Genomic DNA, 23,609 nt, shown 5'->3' on the forward strand with positions numbered 1-23,609 from the left:
TAATTAAGGTTAGTTAGTGACAAGATTAGGACTTATATATCCCCTTTTATTTATTAACAGTTTAGGCAGCATATATTTTAAGGATTTGGCCATCCCACTAATAAAACCTTGAAACCAGAGATTAAAAAAGTACTGCAAAAGAAAGCTGTGATCAGGTTTGTTTGTTTGTTTCTTTCTTTCTTTCCTTCTTTCCTTCTTCTCTCTTTCTTTTTTTTTCTTTTTGTGTCCTTGTCACAACAACAATTTTTTAGTTCGCCAATTATTCTTTCTTTTTATTATGTCTGGTCATGGTTGAAGCAACTTATAATGAAATAACTGATTGTTTATTTTAAGAGGAAGATCAGACCTAGCATTTTAAGGTTGACATCAACTACAGTGAACCTCTTCACTGAAATGGGTCTGAGCATGAGTACCGCTTGTCACTGGGCAAGATTGCAGGGGGTCCTATTCGCAGAATGCCAGAGACTTCTATCATCCTCAACCCGTCTATTTTGCATTCCAGCAACCTGAGACCCAGAGAAGTTAAATGTGCTGTTTCAGTGCCAGAATGAGCTAGTGGCAGAGCCTGGATTTATTTGAACCCAAATATTCTGTCTATAACCAGTGTTCCTTGAATCTTGTCAGCTTTCTTCAAGATTTCTTTTGGCAGTTGGAAGTTTTAGATAATGACACCATGTCTTCCATTACCAAGGAAAAACACTCAGTGGGTTTAAGTACTAAGAAAAATATAGAACTTTATTCTTTAAAGAAAGAAATAAGAAGGAAGAAAGTAAAGAAAGAAAGAAAGAAAGAAAGAAAGAAAGAAAGAAAGAAAGAAAGAAAGAAAGAAAGAAAAGAAAGAAAGAAAGAAGGAAAGAAAGAAAGAAAGAGTGAGGGAGGGAGGGAGGGAGGACAATTAGATGTGACCTCTGTGGTAGTACATAATGTGTGGGCCAACTGAAAAGAGCCACTCAGCAGTGGGGAAGAATTTCATCAAGGAGACAACACATTAATGGGACCTTGAAACATAGGCTGTATTTGACACCATTGTGGAGGGCAATGGGTTTGGGCAGGAAGGGACAAGGATACTGCCGGGACCAAGAGGGAGGTTGTCATGGAGAACCAGAGAAGGCAGAAGCCTCAAAGGCACCAAGAGGGGAATGATTCCAAAGCTTTTGTTGCTCTTATTTTGTTCCTCCTATGGAGTCAAACTATATTCTCTTGCCACTCTCTATGTCTATGTGATGATCCTGGCCCAATGTTCACCTAGAGAGCTGCAGGGATGATGCACGCCATCATAACGGGGATTGCTAGGCCAAATGTTCTTGCCAACATTTCAGTTTCTCAAAAGAAAAAAATTGAGAAAATATCCATTATTCTTTGTTATGCTAATTATATTCACATAAACATATTCTTATACGTGTTCCTTTTTTTCTAGTTATTCCATGTATGCTATTTATTTCCACTGGATAGAGCTGTGAATTTTGGAAAAGCAAAGATCATTTATAATGTAACCATATTATGTCTAAATCTCCTAATATTATTTGGTGAATACAATATGAAATTATATTGAATATATGAAAACATGGGAGATAAAGGAAGAAATCACACCCTCACTATCCATGAGTAGCTATTGGGGGCCCCATACTCACTGCCACCCTCATGACCTTATTAAATCCTCTAAGGTCTGTCTCCTCTCTTTTTTAAAATAATCACTTTTCTAGGAACAGAATAATCTAGGATGTAACATTGATTTCGTTCCTTTTGGGCTTTTTCTTCAGGGCTGGTATTCTGCTATGTTTCATTTGCTTTCTCAATTCCTCCTGAGTTACAAGGCTTTCTATTTTCTCATGTCTTTCTGGTCATCTCATTTCTGTTTGCAGCTGATTCCAAAGCTGTTGTTGCTCTTGTTGTTCCTCCTATGGAGTCAAAGTATATTCTATCTCTCCATCCTCTGTGTCTAGTCATTACGAGAAATGTGCATTACCACTGTTGTGTATTCTGTATGACATAGGCTTGACCAAACAGCCTGCAATCTTCACAATTATTCTTCCTATGGTTCCCTAAATGTTTGCTTAGTGATTACTCAACTTAAAAGCTGAAATCCATTTTTGTAGCAAACATAAGCCACTGGGCTTACATTTCCTGTGTATAAGTGTTCAAATCAGTGCCACTATATGCATGCAAAATAAAATCATAAGCTTCAGTGACCATCCTGGGTATTTACTAACAATATACCTATGCTAAGTGATGAGTCATGCCTGGGATACCACATTTTTCTCAGTGAATGCATTTTAAATACCAACAGAACCTAGATGGAGATTATGTTTAAGCAAAAAAAGATTTAAAGTGTTTCCAATTTTCTAGGTGTGCCAGAGAGCTGCCCACCATGTGGCAACTCATGCTGTCACAGCAGATGGTCATCAAAGGGGTAGCTTAGCACTTATGACTCATCCCTTGCACTGTTGCTATATAATCTGCCAAGACAATGAAGAAAAGTCTCTTTCTCATAAATTTATTCCTCCCTCTCTACTGCCTTCTTGTACTCAATCAAGCCCTCCTATTGACATATATATGTATATATTTTATTCTCCTTGCCCTTTCATCTTCTGTTCTATCTCTAGTCTTCCAGTCATTGCTAAATGTCATGAAGAATAGACTTCACATCTTCACTACTCCTTACCACTCAACTCCACTATCTTGTTTCTGCTTCTAACAGTACCTGCTAATTGACATGATGCTGCTCTTTCAGAGTCCCTAATGAATATCCTATTGCAAAATCCAGTGGCCCCTTTCCCAGCCCTCACACTCATGTAATTTTCCAGAATTAACCATTCATTCCTTCCCCTACTTAATTTCTATGACACTGCTCTTTTTATCTCTTCTTCTTCTTCTCCTTCTTCCTCTCCTTCTCCTTCTTCTTCTCAGTATCTACTTCCAACCTTCTTTTTCTTAACCTGCACTTTAAATGTAGAATTCTTGGTATTCTCTGTCCCTATGTGTTCTCCCTATATGATCTCAGACACTTCTCCAGCCATTATCTACCCTCAGATGATTTGAAATTTGTATTGTATATACCAGTTATTTTCCTAGGCTCCACATTTACATATGTAGCAGCTTGATGGGCACAGATGTTCCTCTGGACTTCCAAATTCAATGTGTTCAAAGTGCAATTGGACTGTGAGGAAGTAACACAAGAGCATGGCCTTTGTCTTCAGATGGACCAGGGTTAGATCTCTGGCTCTTAGTTGCTACAGGACCTTGGAAAACATGCTTGAACTTCTTGTGCAGCTGTAAAATGAAAACTGCCAAACAGGTCCCCAACCCCTGGGCCATAGACTGGTACTGGTTTGGTCATGACGTGTTGGGAACCTGGCTGCACAGCAGGAGGTGAGTGGTGGGCTAGCATTACCACCTGGAGCTCAGCCTCCTGTCACATCAGAAGTGGCACTGGATTCTTATCGGGGAAACCCACTCCCAATATTTCAACATAGGTTCTTTCTATTTTCCCTAAGTGTTGGCCAGTCTGAGAAATAAAGAGAAAGACCACAAAGAGAGGAATTTTATAGTTGGGCCACCAGGGGTGACATCACATATCAGTAGGTCCGTGATGCCCACCTGAGCCACAAAACCAGCAAGTTTTTATTAGGGATTTCAAAAGGGGAGGGGGTGTATGAACAGGGAGTAGGTCACATGCTTCAAGGGGCAAAAGGCAGAGCAAAGATCACATGCTTCTGAGGAAACAGGACCAAGGCAAAATCAGAAACTCCTGATAAGGGTCTATGTTCAGCGGTGCACGTATTGTCTTGATAAACATCTTAACAGAAAACAGGGTTCGAGAGCAGAGAACTGGTCTGACCTCAAATTTACCAGGGCTGGGGTTTCCCAATCCTAGTAAGCCTGAGGGTACTGCAGGAGACCAGGGCATATCTCAGTCCTTATCTCAACCGCATAGGACAGACACTCCCAGAGCAGCCATTTATAGACCTCCCCCCAGGAATGTAATTCTTTTCCTAGGGTCTTAATATTATATTCCCTGGTAGGAAAAGAATTTAGCGATATCTCTTCTACTTGCATGTCCATTTATAGGCTCTCTGCAAGAAGAAAAATATGGGTCTTTTAGCCCAACCCCACAGGCAGTCAGACCTTATGGTTGTCTTCCCTTGTTCCCTAAAATCGCTGTTATTCTGTTCATTTTCAAGGTGCACTGATTTCATACTGTTCAAACACATGTTTTACAATCAATTTGTACAGTTAACATAATCATCACAGGGTCCTGAGGTGATGTACATCCTCAGTTTACGAAGATAACAGGATTAAGAGATTAAAGTAAGACAGATGCAAGAAATTATAAGAGTATTATTAGGGAAGTGATAAATATCCATGAAATCTTCACAATTTGTATTCCTCTGCCACGGCGCCAGCCGGTCCCTCCATTCGGGGTCCCTGACTTCCCACAACAGATTCTCATAGGAGTGTGAACTGTATTGTGAACTGCACATGCAAGGGATCTGGGTTGCATGCTCCTTATGAGAATCTAATGCTTATTGAATCTGAGGTAGAACAGTTTCATCCTGAAACTGTCCCCCCACCACCAGTCTGTGGAAAAATTGTCTTCCACAAAACCAGTCCATAGTGGTTGGGGACCACTGCTATAAAACCTACTTTGCAGAATAACTGTGAATATAAAATATCTGAAACAAAACCTGGCAAATTGCTGTCCCTTAATGCATGTGAGATATTCTGCTATACTACGTTCTCTCCAATGACTCTTCCACCTATTGTATTCCTATTCCTTTAATCATATCATCATCCCATAATCATTTCCTCTTCCTTCTATCCCAATCCTCACATCTAATCACTGGTCATGTCATGTAGATTCTGTTTCTCTAGATTCCATGGAGTCCACCCTTAGCTGTCTATATTTTGCTCCTTATTTGTTCCTGGATTGTTGCAATAACAATCAAATTGATTTCTCTGTTTTCCATAAATGGAAAACCAAACCATCCATTATTTCATTATCAGAGTTTTGCTGTTTTCATTTTCAGGAAACACAGCAATACTCAGGTTATTCTCCTTAAAACCCTTCAGTAGCTCTGTGTTGCCTATAGCACGATGCTATAATTCTTTTAGCTGTCAATCTCCCTTACAGTGTTATAATTACTGTCTTTCCAGACTGTTCCCTCACTACTTCTCTTTCTGCTCTAGTAACACCAGAGTTCTCAATGTCCCTCAAACAAGCTATCCAGGTTAATGACATTCTTTCAGTTTTGAATGCTCTTCTTCCCTGAATAAAATGCCAGTTACTTTAGCCAGGTCTTCCTTTTTGTTCCTATAACACTTACTTGAATCTCTGTTTTCATTCTGCATTTATTGTAGTTAATAAGCATTTTCTCCCCACAAGCTAAGTCCTTTGAAATCAGACTAGATAAAGGCAATAAAGGTAGTAAAAAAGAAATTCAAATGCTAAAGGAAGAACCAAGAAATGTAATTATGCGAACAATAAGGTCAATACAGCAATAAGGGCAATTACTGTGGCTATGCACAAAACTTTGCTGTGAAACATTTATCAGTTAAGATTTGGTTATTAATTCATTCACTTCACAAATAATTTTGGGGTGAATTCCTTGTGTTTAGCCCTAGGTATTGAAAAGCAACTAACAAGACTGTTCTGGCTCCTACTCAGAAAAAAATTATGGGAAAATGTTATATACTTCAAACAACCTTAGAGGAATATATACAACAGTTTATGATGAAAAGCAAAATTTCTCCTGGTACTAAAGTTTGAGAAAACTTTCTCATTAGGAACATAATGTAGGGGATATTGAGTGAAATAACGTATAAGGTTCTCAATAATAGTCTTATAATAAATATAGAAGCATGGTTTTATATGACTGTTAAGGTATAACATTGAAAATCATTTATATACCCTGCTCTATAGAATGCCTTTACATACTGGGGACTTGCTAAATAGTTGTTGAAATCAAGCACTATGATATGACTTTGTTGATCTTTTTTCAAATACTGATAGATCCATATCCAGTAGTATCATTGGTATCTTAATCAAAATGGCTTTGTGAATTTATTTATTTGGCACCAAAGAATCTTTGTCTGATGGCCTATATGTGTTAGTTTCCCATTGCTGCTACAACAAATTACCACACAACAGGTGGCTTAAAATAACCAAAGTTATCTTATAATTCTGTAGTTTAGAAGTCCCATATAGTTCTCAGTGGGCTAAAATCAAGACTCTGGCAGGGCTGGATTCTTTTATGGTGACTCAAAGGCAGAATCTGTTTCCCTTCCTTTTCTAGCCTCAAGAGGCAACCCATATTCCTTGACATATGGCACTCTTCCTCCATCTTTTAAGCCAATAGTGTTGCATCACTCTGATCATTACTACATACTCACATTTTCCTCTAACTGCAGCTGAAAAAGATTCCCTGCTTTAAAGGACTCATGTGATTATATTGGACACTTCTGGATAAATCAGGATAACCTCCCCATAACAAGATCCTTAGCTTAATCACATCTGCAAAGTCTTTTGTCATATAATATATTTACAGGTTTCAGGGATCCATATGAGAATATTGGGGGGAGGACATTATTTCACCTGCCATATATCTTACTGTCATGTTCTAATTTTTAATAGAGACTATGAATTCCAAAGTGCCATTTCAAAGAAGCAAATTGCAGGATATAATTCTACACCCCTCCCGTAAAACAACAGCAACAAAGATTACATTTCCTTAGAATGCATGAGTACTTGCTATTTGTGCATGTGCAACTTAGGACATGTGCATTTTTATTTTTTCTGCTTTTTCTTTTTTCTTTCTTTTTTTTTTTTTTTTTTTTTTGAGACAGAGTCTCGTTTTGTCACCCAGGCTGGAGGGCAGTGGTGTGATCTCAGCTCTCTGCAACCTCTGCCTCTCGGGTTCAAGCTATTCTTTTGCCTCAGCCTCCCGAGTAGCTGGGACTACAGGCACACACCACTATGCCCTGCTGATTTTTGTATTTTTAGTAGAGACAGGGTTTCACCATATTGGCCAGGCTTGTCTCGAACTCCTGACCTCGTGATCTGCTCACCTCAGCCTCCCAAAGTGCTGGGATTACAGGCATGAGCCACCACACCCAGCCTTTTACTGGTTTTGTAAGGTTAGACTTTGGAATTAAAAGAGGGTGTCTGAGGTGACCATGTCAGAATTTGCTCCTTTACAGAGAACATTGGAGATCCCTCTTCCCCTCTCTCTTTCTAATGTTATGCATTTTTCGACACCTGATGTAGAATTGATAATGGGTTAAAAGCATCTTTTCCATTTCTTTGACTAGAGCAAAATGAAGCCATAAAAATATCTACCAACCCTGGGAAGCTCTTGCATAAATGACTGGTGTTTATTGCTAATGTAAAATGTTTTTGATTGTGAACATGCTGCTATGTGATCTTCTGAATAAAGATAATTTTATACTGTATGAATAATTTCCCTTTGTTTTCCAAAGTGTTTGAGTGGTTACAAAAAATATTTTTATTATATGTCTGTCAGTTTCACTGTACAAAATTGAAACAATCTTGGAAGTTATGAGTACAACCAGATGGATGAAGATTTCCGATTCCAGTCTGGAATGTGGACAAAACGTAAAATGCTGTTTGTGGATTATGAGTTATTTACTAGGACTTATCTTAGAACAACGTAATCAGTACCTCAGCAACTATCTAGTTCTGCACACAGCAGGCACTCATTAAATGTTTATTATTTGAATAAGAGAATCATTTTATTTGTCTTCCCATCAATAGTTGTTCAATTCTATTCTTCCCAGTCACTGCCTCATACTACAATTGTTCATCCTGTACCTAAAATTAATACACACTCCCAAATTTGTTACATTGTTTTGGAGAATACATGACTCAGCCTTTTTGCCAAATGCTATACCTTTCCAGAAGCCTTATAATTATACTTTGTTAATTGCAAACCACAAAGCTGCCATCTTTTCTTTCTCTCTCTCTTTGTAAAAAAAATGGTATCCCAGAATAGATAAAGAAGCCATGATTTATATGACTCGCTTTTCCTTTCTGTTACAAACTTGTTTCCTTCTCCCACAATAGGAAGAAATTATTAGGCAGATTAAAAGCTTTTCCTTATGGAATCTGTAAAAGAAATGATGCTTGTACTCGGCTCCCGACTGCAAAGGCCACCAACAGAGTAAGGGATGGCAGAAAGGACACGGAAAAAGAGATGCAGGCTGAGATTGAATCCAGTGACCTTTGGAGAGATTCTGCTGGCTCATGCACCAGTGCTTGAAAGTTCTGTGTTTTAGTTTCACAGTATAAAAATGTGCTGAAAAACATCTTAGTATATTGTCTTTTAGGCTCATCTGAGACAGATATCCGTCAAAGGTAGTGATTGGGCTTTCTAAGGGAAGGTGATATGTTATTCCTTGCAGGAAATAATTCTTTATATGTCCCGTTCCCTAGATAGCTATTGAAATTTGTGTGCCGGGCTGTGGAGAAAGTAGTTCTGTGAAAACCTGGGAAGAATCTGATTAGAGAGTAGTGAACCCTCCCTGCAAATGCAGAGGAAGCACAAGGAAGAGGAAGGCAATCCCTTCAGGTGATGACCCCGAATCATTCCAGTCCAACCCTTCACAACAGAGGGACATTTTTTTGCTTAGTTATGGCAGGTTCTCCATTTCAAACAATTTGCTTTAGACCCATTCTTGCCCCTCCCCCTCCACCTTGGACATCACTCTTTTAGACCTTCTTGTCACTTTACAGCTCACTCAAGCCAAGTCACAAACATTAGTTTTCCTTTGCTGCACATCACAAAAGCCCCATCCACCCTCAAGTTAGGATGTGGCTTCTGTGACAACCCTCGGAGCCACAAGCCAAGCCCCTCATTGTCCGGGGACCAGTTAGTCATGCCTACTTGGTTTACCTACCTGGTTTGTTGGGAGAGCTTGATAAAATAATATGTTTGACATGCATGGCCAGCTCCAAAGTGTTCTTCAAAGACGACAGAATCAATCTTCTGTAAAGATGATTAGTCCCTCACTGTCTTCACCTCTCAGCCAGGCTTCTGTGTTCATGTGAGTTTTATTATGGATTTTCTTTCAGAATGGTGATAATTTAGCATGACATTTTTAATACATATTTTTAAGTTACGATTTATTGAAGTGTAACATAAATACAGAAACATACACCAATTTCAAGTGTGTGGTGGAATGAATTTTCACGAAGTCAGGGTACCCATATAACAAACATCCAGATCAGGAAATAGGACATTACCATCATCAGTGCCCTGATGCACAACTCATGCTCCTCACAATTCAACAGGTTTCTAAAACAGTGTCTTTTGGGAATCCAGTGACTTCTCTACGTAGTCATCTATGGTTTCCCCAGTATGCATGGCTCTGTATATCTTTAGTGAGAAGGTCACTTTCTCTGCAAGGTGTAGCCTACAGCCTTTTTACGGAAGCAAAAGTACCTACAACAAGTGAAGGACATTTAAAGGATTGAACTCCAATGTGTGCAAAATCAGCATGAACTCTACATGTGATGACTAAGGCATTGATCATAGAGAGTAGGAGATAATCATGTGGGGTGGGGAGGGGGTCCCAAGCAAAGCTTTGTCAGAAGCTGGGAAAGGCATTATAGAGACATTTCTTCTTCTTATCCCTCACCTCACCCTATACTTTGCACCCCAGATCCTGTTTTGCTGTCTTATATTAACTTTGACCACCCGCCACACCCTTCTATCCAGGAAGAGTTCCATCCGGCAAGATATGCAGCCCTAGTTCTTTTCCTCCTTTATCCACTACCTTTGCTTATTGCTGAGCTTCCCCTGTCTGCTCCTTCCCTTTACTGTCAATGGTGCATGTCTCCGACTTAATAAAAACAGCCTTGGGTTTTGTATTTCTAATCTATGGGCTATTAATGAAATGCGGCAGTGGTTTCATTCTTATCTCTAACCACCATGAGCATCCAAGTGCCAAGTGTATATTGTGATCACTAAATTGCCATGAGACACGGGCCCACAATTCCAGGAATGTGCCATTTGCCATAAAGCTATATCTGAAATTGCTATTAACTCTTTCCTCTGACTTCGGTTCTTCTACTAGGAATTTTCTTTCTTATTGTAACTCTCCTAAATATTATATTATCCATAGTTCTCTATTACTAGCCTCATTTATATTGAGACTTTTTAGACATTTCATTAAGTCACTCACTCCATGAAGACCGTTTATGGCAAAGCACCTATTATAGGCAAAGCATTCTATTAGGTGCAGGGAAATAATAATAATTAGCATGTGGATCTTGCTTTTGAAAAAATTACCAAGGGACATAGGACATGTGCATAAATATGTATATTTTAAGTGACCAAAAGGATTGACAGATAATGGTATGGATGGCTGAGAGATGAGAAGTGAGGAGTAATTCCTTAGGACTGGGTGGATGAAAGAAAACCTCATGAAGGAAGTGACATTTTAAGAGGGCCTTAAAAGTTGGGTTGATTTTGGAATATATGATGATTTGGTAATCTTGGTGGTGGAATAAAGGTGAATAAGAGAAAAGTGAAGACCAAATTGAGTTTGTATAAAGAACAGTGAATAGTTAGGTATTGTATCTGTTAGAAATGCTTGCAGGTGAAAGGAATATCAACATCAAAAACAATAAACACTACCAAACTAGCTCAAACTGAAAGGGCATTAAGGGTGTATTTTGAAAAAATCCTGGAGGTATTTTGTCCCAGACTGACCACCACCTTCATTCTTTGTTCAGGGCCAGCTTTGTCATCAAGGGCTAGCCTTCTCCTCTTCTTCCACTCCATCATTCTTAGCACATCGGCTCTTGATGTCAGCTTACCATGACAACTCACGGCAGTGCAGAAGCACATGTCCATCTCTAGGTCAATCGCTGGGAAGGTGATGGGTTTGTTACGATTTTCTGGGATTAACTGTATTCAGAGCCCTTATGAAAATAGGGTTTGTTAACAAAAGGAAAGATGAGAAAGAAGAGGAAGAGGAGGAAGAGGAAGGAGGAAGGAAGCAGAATGTGGAAGTGAATAAGAATAAAAAGAAAAGATTGAAGAGGAGGTGGAAGAGGAGTAAGGAGAAAATGGCTTAAAACTTGAGTTTTAGGGGCACAGTGAGATCATTTTGGCTACAAAGTGGGATCATATTATGGGTAAACTGGTAAATCCCATGGTCAGCTTTTAGTCTTTTTCCTTGACCTCTTCTTTCACCTGTTGGACTCTGTTGACTCACCTTCCCCCTCTGTCCTGCTTTTTCCTGTGTTTACTTCCTAAGCTCTGGCTGCTCCTTTTCAAGGTCGTTTGCTGGTGTCCGCCCTCTGTTTCCCACATAAATGGCAGTGCTCCCAGGTTTCTGTCCAGGTCCTCTCTTCTCAGTCCTCCTAAGGAAACCCACATAAACTCAACAACTTGATACACATTGCTCTCAAACCTCCAGCACAAATCTTTAACTGCTCTTTCTGCCTTGGATCTGCCTCCCCACACCCTCCCCATGTAGCTCAGGCTCTGTGGCTTCCCTCAAGCTTTCCCCACACCCTGGAATTCCACACACTTTCTTTGGTGTTGTCCAACAAATCACTTCTCATTCAAGAGGAATTTATTTCAGGTTGCCTCTCTGCAGTCTAGTTCCTACCGCCTTCCGCGGGGTTCCCTGTGCCCTCCCTCACCTCTTCAGTGCCTCTCTTCATGCTCACTTCACTGTACCTAGTCACTGATTCAAGGACCAGCAACTCTCTAGGTCACTCCAAAACCATTGCAGCCTGCCTGCTGCAGGCCACTCTCAGATGCCACCCAGATCCCTGGAATAGTCTTCTTATCAACCTCCTTGTACCCCTCCGGCTGTTCTCCAAATTGTGCTTTATGTGGTAGCAAAATGATTTTTTCTAAACAATAGTGGTGTGATGACTATCCTCTGCCCAAAATCTTTCCAAGGGTTCCTGATATTCTCAGGAGAAAGACAAAGGCCCTGACATTTCATACAGAGCCGTACAAGGGGCCTCCCTCTTCCACCTTGATGTACATTTGTCTCCCTCTTGCTTTCTCTACCACAGTTCCACCAGCCTTCTTTCATTTACTCCAAAGTGGCATGCCATCTGCCTTCTTCCTCAGGATCTTTACAAATGCTTTTCTTTGCCTGGAATGTCTATCTTCTCCACCTTCATCACACTAGCTGCTACTCATCTATCTGATTGCAGCTCAAGAGGTACTGCCTTGGGAAAGCCTTTCTTAACATTTGGATCCCTGACTTCATGGAGCCTTGTCTCACTCATTCATTGTGTTTGTCATTATTTATGACCATGGAATTGTTTTTGTGATTGTTTGATTAATATCTGTTTCCCTCTCTAAATAGTCATCTCTGTAAGAGCAGCAGCTGGGGCTATTTTGCTGATGTTTTTATTCCCACTATCTTGTATGATACTTGGCATGTCATAGACACTTAATAAATATAGTGCTTTTAGCAAAATGAACTTTCTCTTTTATACCATGAAATTCTGGGAAACTGAGACAAGCCTGGTTTAATGCTATATTCTGAGGACCTTGAAGAGTTTTTATCTATGAAGATTGCTAAAATTATTGATAAATGATTGATTTAAGAAGGCATTGTGGATATCAGGCTAATTAATTTGTGATTATTGATGGAAGACTGTGTGTTTGTAGGCGTTTATTGCCCTAACCAGCTAATCCCAGATACCCTCACCCAGTATTTCTCTATAATGTTCCTAATCCATTCTTTCTGCCCCAGTTTTCTCTTTTAAATGGTCAGTGAGGGCCTGGAAACATGTTCTCACCTCTGATCAGACCAAGGAAGCAGAACTTCTGTAATATGTGACCATGGTTTCCCTGGTTTTGAGGGATTTGATGTTCTAAGATGCCTCCGTCTTGCCAACTTTGTAGTCTGTTCTGTTTCAGTCTGTTGTTTATTGTGTTTTTCAATTCTCCCAGCTGCCTCTCTTAATCTCAAATTCCACTATTCTACTTGCTAAGTCCTTTCATCTAGAAGTGACATTGGGGAAGGAGGCACATTGAACACTTTCATGGACCCAGGTCCTAAATGGCAATGTGTACTTAGCAGTGAACAAACTGTGTTAGTACTGAAGCTGCTGCCACAAAGAAAACTGTGTCTTTCACCTGCAGGGTCTATTTATGTGACCACATGTTGAAGCTCAGGTAAATCTTCAGCATCCTCTCATCCTGCCTTTCCTTTCTGATTAGGAAATCTTTTATTTATCATGGTTTTCATTTTCTCTGAACAGATGGTGCATTACCAACAAGTGACAAATGACTATCCTCCCAACAAGTATTTAGAAACAAATAAAATTAGCCACAAGAAATATGGCTATCCTCCCAACAAGTATTTAGAAACAAATAAAATTAGCCACAAGAAATATGGCAGCAGGGTGAGTAAGAAGCTCACAAAGTAAATGAGTTTATCACATTATTTGCTTCCCTACTGGCATCATGAGATCCACTTTTGAAAAATATATATAAAATAGTCAAAGAAACTGATTTAGACAGATCAGTTAACCTCATATATATTTCCTCCAAACACAATTATTGGGAAAAATAACTAATCTTTTCTTGTCAAAGCATTTGCTTTCCTAGAAGACAGCAGAGTTCTGTTGGCCTCATGTAAGGAAATAGTGTAATGCATTGTGATAAATAGATGCCTCACACCTTTCTAGGAAAGAAAAATGTTGAGGCCTTTGACTGCAACTAGATGGACTGAAGCTAAATGCAATTATCTCCATCAGCAAAATAGACCCAGTTGCTGCTCTCACAGAGATTGCAGTTTAGAGAGGGAAATAGATATTAATCAAACAATCACAAAAACATGGTCATAAATATAAGCACAATGAATGAGTGAGAAAAGCTCCATGAAGTCATGAATTTGAATGATAAGAAAGGCCTCCTCCAGGAAGTGATTCTTGAGCTGCAATCAGATAGATGAGTAGGCGTTAGTGTGGTAAAGGTAGAGAAGATAGACAAACATTCCAGGCAAAGGAAAGACGATTTGTGGCCAGGCACAGTTGCTCACACCTGTAATCTCAGCACTTTGGGAGGCTGAAGTGGACAGATACTTGAGCCAAGGAGTTTGAGATTAGCCTGGAGAAGATGGAGAAATCCCATCTCTACAAAAAAAGATACAAAAATTAGCTAGGTGTGGTGGCGCACACATGTAGTCCCAGCTATTAGGGAGGCTGAGGTGGGAGTATCGTTTGACCCCAAGAGGTCAAGGCTGCAGTTGCCACTGCACTCCAGCCTAGGCAACAGAATGAAACCTGTCTCAAAAAAAAAAAAAAAAAAAAAAAAAAAACCATAAAAGCATTTGTAAAGATCCGGTGGAGGAAGGAGATGACATGGAACTTAGGAGTAGATGAAAGAAGGCCAGTTGAGTTGTGGCACAGAAAGCAAGAAGGAGACAAATGTGCATCGGTGTGGAAGAGAGAGGCCCCTCGTAGGGCTCAATGTGAAATGTTAGGGCCTTCCAAGAGTTCCTGTTATTCTTTCTCCTAAGACTAACAGGAATCCTTGGACAGGTGCTTTCAGCAGAGAATTCCCAGCTTACTCTCATTGTTTGAAAAAGCTCATTTTGCAACTAAAGACATTATGTCTTCAAAGCTGCATTCTATGACATCCACTCATGCTCAGCATCAGAGTATGCACTCAGACATTCTAGATGTGAGCTATAGATACTCGTTTTTTTTAATGTTTTTAGATAATGCCACCAATTCTGATTCTCTGAAATATTTCAACCTATGAGATGTGCTTTAAAACATACATGCTTTGGATGAAAATGCCATAAAATGGAAATGTGATATACCCTATAAATAGATGAAATTATATATAAGAACATCTTAGGAAGAGGGTAAAATTAAATCAGTAACTGAAACAGTAATTGTAAAATATTGTTATATTTCCTCACTTTTCACAGATACTTCACTGACAAAAAGGGGAACAAAATATGAGATTGTTAGTCACATGATTTCCTTACCGTGAACAACAGTTACACACTTAAATGTAGGCTGATAGTAGTTCAATCAGAGTCCACACTTCTTTGAGAAGTTCATGTTCTGCATGAGTTAGTCATGGCAAAGTGAATAAATAATTCATTTGTTACTACTCCCCACCCTTCCTAGATGGATGTAGTGTAAGGGATGTTAATACACCTAAAAGCAAAAGATGGATATTCTAACTTCAGGGATGAGTGTGGAGCTAGGCGGCCTGTTCCACCGATCTCTCTTTCCTTCTCTCCTGAATCGTCAACATTCAGAGTTGCAGTGGCATCTCACATCTTTGAAAACAATTCCACCTTGATCTTACTTTCCCTTCAGCTTTCAGGTCCTTCCACCCCAAAAGTATCTATAATGATATATGAGTGATATGTGATTAAGTATTGATATAATCACAATCCTTAGTTTGGGAATTAATTTTCATTTTCTCCCCCAGTCCTCCCTGACCACCACTCCCTTGTCCCTGTCCTCTTCCAAAGGCTCTACCATCATAATCAAGAATATCTCCTTGACTGTAATACATCATGACAATATTGTTTTGTCTGGGTATGTTTTCACAAAAACAAAATTATGCTACATTTTAAGAAAAGAAAATTGTGCTAAAGAGTCATTCTGACCTTAATTTTTTCCTATTCAACACTTTTAAAACTAATCAAGTTTCTACATGTATTGTTTTAAAATTTATTTTTTAGTTAGCAAATAAAAAGTATATATATTTATTGTGTGCAACATGATGTGATATATATGTGTATATTTTAATGTATTTGTGATGCCTACTTGCAGTTCCATAGCATAAACCTTTCACATTTTCTCCTCCTTTCCTAAATCGCCTCTATCTCTCCCATGCCACAAACAACACTGTGGTGAGTATCATTATGCACACCCTCTATTTTGTTTTCTTAACTTTTATTTTAGGTTCAGGGGATACATGTGCAGTCTACATGGGTAAACTGTGTGTCACTGGAGTTTGTTGTACAACTTCCCTTACTCAAAAGAGAGAAATGTGTTTAGTATATACATCCAGGAGTGGAGCTGTTATAACCTAGGTGTGTGATTAATCAATTGCACCACGGATTGCTTTCCAGAAACGCTACATTAATTTACACTCTCAACAAGAATCCACTAGGGTTTCTGTTTCCCAACATCTTTCTGACACTTGGTATTATTTGGGCTCTCTAATTTTTGCCAGTCTGATGGAAGAAAACCCTTGTTTTAACTTGCATTTATTTGATTGCTAGTGAGGCTGAATATTTTTTCATATACTTGTTAATCATTTGGATTTCACTATAAATTATATATTTAAATTACTTGCTTATTTTTCTATTGTGTTTCCTGTCTTCTTGATTTGGGGGTATTTCCTTAGATTTTTAAGATATTACTCCTTGTTGATTGTAAATCTTTCCCAGTCTGTGATCTGTCTGTCAACTTTGTCTAAGGTATTCTCTGTTGAACAAAAAGCCCCATTTTTTTTTAAGAAAGGAAGTAAAGTACACTTGGAAGAGAGCCAAGCTGGCAACTTAGGAGATTCAAGTGCTAAAGATCCCACATTTAGATGTATGGTTTGTATATTTAGCAGTCTCAATGTTTTCTATATATTCTTCTATTAACCTTGTAGTTCCACCTTTCACATTTAAGTTTCCCCTCTGTATGGTATGAGGTAAGGATTCAAGGTTGTTGATTTTTCTTTAATTGGTAGTTTTCTCCCAATACCTTCTGCTAAACAGTCTACCATTTCACCATTGATTAATGGTGCCAGCACTATCATATATTAAGTTAACCCTGTCATGTAGTATTTTCTGAGTTCTCTGTGTTACACCAGCAGCATGCATCTATTTATTAGCAGGACCTTAATATGTGTGTTCATATATGGTAAAGCAAAATCCTTGCTTTTGCTCTTTGTCAAAATAACCTTAGTTTGTTTTACTTGTGTCACTTTCAAGTAAGTTTTCCAAAGTTCTCAAAATTGTTGTTTGGTATTGTATCAAATTTATATGTAAACTTGAGGAAAATTAAGATCTTTAAAGTGTGAAATAATCCCACCAATGAACAAAACTTATCGCTCATTTTACTTAAATATCTTTTAAGACCTTTAACAGAGTTTTTAAAATGTGCTCTGTACAAATTTTATGGATTCTTGGCTAAGTTATTCCCTAGAAATTTACTAATTTTGTTGCTGTTGTAAATCTACATCAGTAGTCTGTAGCTTTCTTTCTGAGATTCTCCCTGTAGATACACCAAACTGTCAATTTGATATTTTCATTTTGAACATCTCTCATTACCTAAAACTTCACATGTACCCAAATGTGCATTTGATCTCCACCCCGCTTCCAGAATGTTCCCCCTTCAGTCTTCTATAATTTTAATAATAGCTACCACTTTCAGCTCCTTCCAGACATCCGATTATAAATCTTTTACTGATTTCCTACCTAAACTATTCTCTTTTTCAGCATTTCATTTGACGCCTCATTAAGTTTTACTTTAAAGCTAAAGTTGTTTATAAAAGCAGTCTTTTCAAAATTAGCACATAAATATTTATTGAATAAATTATAATTTTTTTTCTCTGATTGCAGAGGTTGGTGGTGACTTTTAGGTCATGGCAGCAATATTTTTCTTGCATAATCATAAAATATAATGCTGTTGACGCAAGTACTGTTTTTAAAATAAACTTGCCCTTAAAATGCAGTGGGTATTAATAAGAATAGTATAAAATATGCTGTTATAACAAATATCACCAAACTCTGAAAGTTTATTTCTTACTAAGCAAAGTCTGCTGTGGGTATAGGTAACTCTCTAGGGCAATTGTTCTTCATCCCAGTTTTGGTAGTGATACAAGTGCATGGAATCTTCACCATCCTGTAAAAACATTATCTGGAACTCAGTCTTGTTCATTGACTTTAAAGGCAAAGAGAATACCGTATGATTTTTCATTGGCAATGAGAAGCTTTAGATCGAAGTGACACATTTCACTTCCACTCATAGACCATTATCTGGAACTGCACCTAACTACAAAGAGGCAGGGAAGTTTAATCCCCCCAAGAAGAATGGGATGTGGGAGGGCACCAGTAGTTTCCACCCCACAACGTGTATGATCAAGAAAGGAAAAGCAAATCTGCTCACCCATAACACAAAATCCTTCACGTTTCCTTCCAGCATTAGCATATTGTGTTGTGGACATTTTGTTATGTCAGGACCATCGATTTTAAGTTCTTCTGAGATAATATGGTCTACAGTTTGTTCAGAATGGTTCTAGTTCTCAATGTTTGCTTTTTAGAATTTTACTAGAAAGGAGAATGATCCTGGAGAAACTATATCTATATCTAACTAGAGCTATACCTGTATCTATATCTATATATATATATCTATATCTTCCATTTCAAATGGCCTGGGAATCATATAGAATGAGCTGCCATGACTATAGTCATATTCAGCCAAGGAAGTTAATTGTGAGGGAAATGTTGGAGACTCATATGTAACTCAGCACCTTAAGATGCTCATTTGGGCCAGGCACAGTGGCTCACATCTGTAATCCCAGCGGTTTGGAAGGCCAAGGTGGGAGGATCACTTGAGGTCAGGAGTTTGAACCAGCCTGGCCAACATTGTGAAACTTCATCTCTACCAAAAATACAAAAATTAGCCAGGCATGGTGGTTTGCACCTGGAATCCCAGCTACTTGGGAGGCTGAGGCACGAGAATTGCTTGAACCCAAGAGGCAGAGGTTGCAGTGAGCTAAGATTGCGCCACTGCACTCCAGGCTGAGCAAGATTCCATCTCAAAAAACAAACAAACAAAAAAAGATATCCAGTTGATTCCATCAATCATTGAATTTATGTCTGATTTTGGGCTATTTAGTTAATCTCTCTGTGTATCCATTTTCACACTGCCAAGTATTAATAGTAATAGTGCCTCCTCCTTGGGGTGTTGGAATATCAAATAGGATAATGCATGTGAACCGTTTCCGTGGTCCCCATCACTTAGTAAATGCTAAATAATCAGGAGTATTGAGAATATATGATTTCATCATGATTTAAACATTTGGTCCTAACTTTTGGCATCAAGTACATTAGGCATCAAAAGATTTTAAAAATTGTTTTTTCCTAAAAACACATAAAATTGCTTTTTAAAACTATGATTTTTCAAAGTTAAAAGGTGAGACAAAAAAATGAACCTTGAAATAGTTTGTCTGTGTATTTGAGGTGTTCACAAATAATCTCAGCTGTTGCTAAGACAGCATAAGGAAACAAATTTTTTAGTGACCTGGATTCTAGCTCAGATTTCTGCTAACTAGCTTCAGGATTTAGAAGTGGCGTTAATGCCTGGGTCCCAGTTTTGTTGGTTCTACTATGAAGGGATTTACTAGGCAATCTCTCAGAGTCATTTTAGCACTCGAATTCTAATACTGAATAGCTTTCACAATGTGTGAAGTGGATATATTTTCCCTAAGGGTAAAATAAATGCTCCAAAATATTTCATGTAGATCTTTGTACCAAATTTATACATAGTAAAAAATAGGACACAAAAAAGAAGTTGGAGACACAGTTCCTGCCTTCAGTGAGCTTCTAATACCAGTGATTAAATTCCTGACAGTGTTAGCATATTACCAAGAGATGAAGTAACCAGAGACTTGTATTTCAAAAGGTCAAGGAAAAGATGGAAGGAGGGTTGACTTGATAAAATTCTCATGATGATTCATTAGAATCTCTGGAAGCAGAAATCTCATGTCTTCTGTTTTCATCCTTCTGGGTGCTACCCTGTTTATACAGGCCAAATTCACTTTCCATGATTCTTAAAATGGTGCTGTCATTAGTAAATGTCACATCAGAGAAAACTTCTGGTTTAGTGCATATTTTACTTTCTTAGAAGCTCAGAATCTATGATCATATACTCAATATGAATGCCTACAATCACAGGGATTACACGTATAGCATCTTCTTTTGGTATCATTAAAAGACACCTGAAGGGGATTCAAAGAAGAAATAAAAAATGGCTTTTAACTTAAAGTGATAGAATTGAATGCTGATCCCAAGAAATTCAGCCTTCTGTGGGCATCTGCATGATCATTCTGTATGATTGCTTCTCCTGGACAAAGTTGGTTCTGACAAGAGGCCTTTTCTCAACACTAATCCATGAGTTAACATATAAAAACATCATTTTCAAGGTATAACACTGCTCTTATATTCACAGCCAGTTGCATTCAAAATAGCTTTCTAAGTTTTCCGATTGCCGGGGCATCTGAGCTCTCTGAATGTAGCCTTAGAGTACAAGACTCAAGCCATATCTCACACATAGTTCAGCACAGCCCTGTGCAGACTGGCCAGATCAGAGGCCTTCCTGGACCAGCCAGGCCTCCTGAGGACTAGGAATGTGTCCTGATGGACTCGCAAAATTCCTTTTTCAGTATTTTCCTTTTTTTTGCAGACTTTGCTTCGTATCTCTCATACACAAAATCTGAAACAAACAAGACAATCCAACAAACAAACAAACAAAAACCTTAAAATTAACTTTTTTTGTATACATTAGATGTATGTCACCCACCTTAGATTTGTAGCAAGCTGGAGTTCTGGGACTATGTAGATATCCTTAAAATCCTCTTCCTTGGGCTGCTTCTCAGCATGACCTTGTGGTGCACTATTTAAAATCCCACAGTTCTGACTTCGTCCTTTTCCTCTTTCAACCTTTTAATACTGTGTCAGATTTATGATACTTAGGGAAGTATAATAAAAGATTTTCCACCGATTAAAGGATTCTTTTCAGGATTTTGATTTAGTTACATAACAAATAGTAAAAACATAAAGTAAAATTAATTTTTATAATATATTTTATCTAAGCCAAGGTATTCCAAATATTATCACTTCCATAGGTAATCAATATAAAAAGATTAATAACATAAATTCTTCTTGTCATGTTAAGTGTTTGAAATCCTCTGTATTTTACCCTGAAACACATCTTAAACTGGGTGCTAAATTTTTATCGGCAGTACTTGAACACTACTTATATGTCATAAGATTTAATTTGAAAAAGCAGATTCACAAGCTCAAGTTGTTTCAAACATAATTAAAGTATTTGAAATACTGAAATAACTACAGGTTTAATATCTAAATTAAATAAAATTTGAAGTTTGGTTTCTCAGTCACACTGGCCTCATTTCGAGTATACGGGTGGCTAGTGGCTCCCATCTTAGACAGCCAAAGGCCTTTTATTTTACTCAGATTTGGTGAGACTGTACTGGAAAACAATATATAGGTCTGGACTTAAAAGCTAAGAAGAAATAGAAGTAACTTTGAGAGACAAGCGAAATGTCACAAAAATTATTTTAAATACTTTTAAATTTTGGGAAAATATGATTCACCAGGAAGTAGCCGACTTCTGCTTGTGTGGAAAGAGTGCATGGCGTAAGAATCATTAGAGGGGCCCTTCTCCATCTCAGATGACAGCTAGACACAGATAAATGGATTTCAGCTCTAATGGGAGAGATTGTTTAGCCGTAAGAAAAAATTTCTCTCTAGCCAGAATAGAAAGTCATGAGAACTGTGTCCCTGGAGCACATTGAAATTAGGGCAAATGTGCCTCTGTCTGGGATGATTTAGTTGCAGCCCTTCCTGAAGGATAGGGGATTGCACCAATCGTCTCTCAAGGTCTCTTCCTGCTGTGACGCTCTGATTCTAGGAAAACCCATGGGTAGAAAGGCCACACTGCCAGCTGTTTCCAAATGCCGTTTTTGCAAGGACAATTAATCTTTGTGATTACATGACTAGTGCTATAGAGTTTTCAAACTTTTTTTCTTTTCCCTTGTCTGGGAATGTGTTGAAAACTGAGCAAGCACTTAGCTATGAATGCTGGGAAGCTGTGAATTGGTGGAAGAGTCCTTTCTATGGCTGTGTTTTCAATGGGGAGTTAATCCCATGTGTATTTCAGAGGGGCACACACATGTTCCTCCTATTTAAATGGTTTTCAGAAAAATGCTGAGATCAAGGACACATTCACATTCAGGTAAATGTAGAGGGTGGGCCCATGGCTCCCACTGGCAAATAATCTTGAATTGCTTTAGTTGCTGGTAATGTAGCTGAATCATGGACAAAAAGAGCATCTTGGATTTGGACCTGGATTGCAGCATCTGGCTGTCTACAATATCGTTTCCCAGTTACTTCTGAAGATTCATTAATGCAGAGAACTGAGGGGCTGTCAATTCAAGAAAGAATTATTCTAGAAACTGGCAAACATCTCTGGCTAATGTCATCAAATATCTTTTTTCCTGGATAAGATTTAGTTAAGTTTCCCCCTAAATTGTTTTATTTCTTAGTCAAGGGAAGTCTGAATTCTTAAATGCTATAATTGCTTTTAAAACATTAGGAATGAGGGACTAGAAGCTATCAGTGTGTTAGTTGAGATTTGCCATGAATTTTCTGGACCAGACAGTGGTGGCAATGTCAGCTAAATTGCCTGGCTACCCCAGTCCTCTCACGAAGGTGAGAGTGAACAGTCTGCAAAGAGCCTAAAAAGGCAGCAGTCTAGGATTTTCTCTGAGGTTAGATCTCATCATATTCACATATAAAACATGTATTAAATATAGTCATATACTGCATAATGACATTTTGGTCAACAGCAGGCCACATATACAAATGATGGTCCTATAAGATTATAATGGAGCTGAAAAATTCCTATCGCCTAATGATACTGTAGCCATCATGACATCATGGCACAACGCATTACTCATGTGTTTGTGGTGATGCTGGCGTAAACAAACCTACTGTACAGCCAGTTATATGAAAGTATAGCTATACAATTATGTACAGCAAAAATACTTGATAATGATAGTACATGACTATGTTGCTAGTTTATTTATTTACTATACTATACTTTTTATCCCTATTTTAGAGTGTACTTCTCTAATTATTAAAAAAAAAAGTAAGTGTAAAACAGCCTCAGGCAGGTCCTTCAGGAGGTACCCAGAAAAAGGCCTTGTTTTCATAGGAGATGACAGCTCCATGCGTGTCATTGACCCTGAAGACCTTCCAGTGGGACAGGATGTGGAGATGGAAGACAGTGACACTGATGATCCTGACCCTGTGTAGGCCTAGGCTAATGGGTGTGTTCTTGTCTTAATTTTTAATAAAAAAGTTTAAAAAGTTAAAAAGAGTTAAAATAGAAAAAGCTTATAAAATAAATATAGGAAATATAATATTTCATATTAATAATTATGAAATAAGAGTAGATATTCTTTTACAGCTGTAAAGTGCATTTGTGTTTTAAGCCAAGTGTTATTGCAAGAGTCAAAAAGTTTTTAAAATTAAAAAGTTTATAAAGTGAAAACATTACAGTAAGCTAAGGTTAACTTATTACTGAAGAAAGAAAAGTACTGTTTAAATTTAGTGTACCCTAAGTGTACAGCATTTATAGTCTACAGTAGTGTGCAGTAATGTCCTAGGCCTTCACATTCACTCACCACTCACTCACTGACTCACCCAGAGCAACGTCTAGTCCTGCAAGCTCCACTCATGATAAATGTCCTATACAGGTGTGCCATTTTTTCTTTTATACTGTATTTTTACTATTCCTTTTCTGTTTATGTACACAAATACTCATAATTTCATTACAA

At 38.2% G+C, this 23,609-nt stretch overlaps 1 protein-coding gene across 3 annotated transcripts in view; it reads left to right on the forward strand.

Annotated features, from left to right (window-relative positions):
• The window catches only part of NKAIN3 (sodium/potassium transporting ATPase interacting 3), a 750,443-nt gene that overhangs the window by 253,825 nt on the left and 473,009 nt on the right, over positions 1-23,609 (forward strand). The window lies entirely within an intron of this gene.

This window comes from Pan troglodytes, chromosome 7 (assembly GCF_028858775.2).
Source record: "Pan troglodytes isolate AG18354 chromosome 7, NHGRI_mPanTro3-v2.0_pri, whole genome shotgun sequence".
Lineage (NCBI taxonomy): Eukaryota > Metazoa > Chordata > Mammalia > Primates > Hominidae > Pan > Pan troglodytes.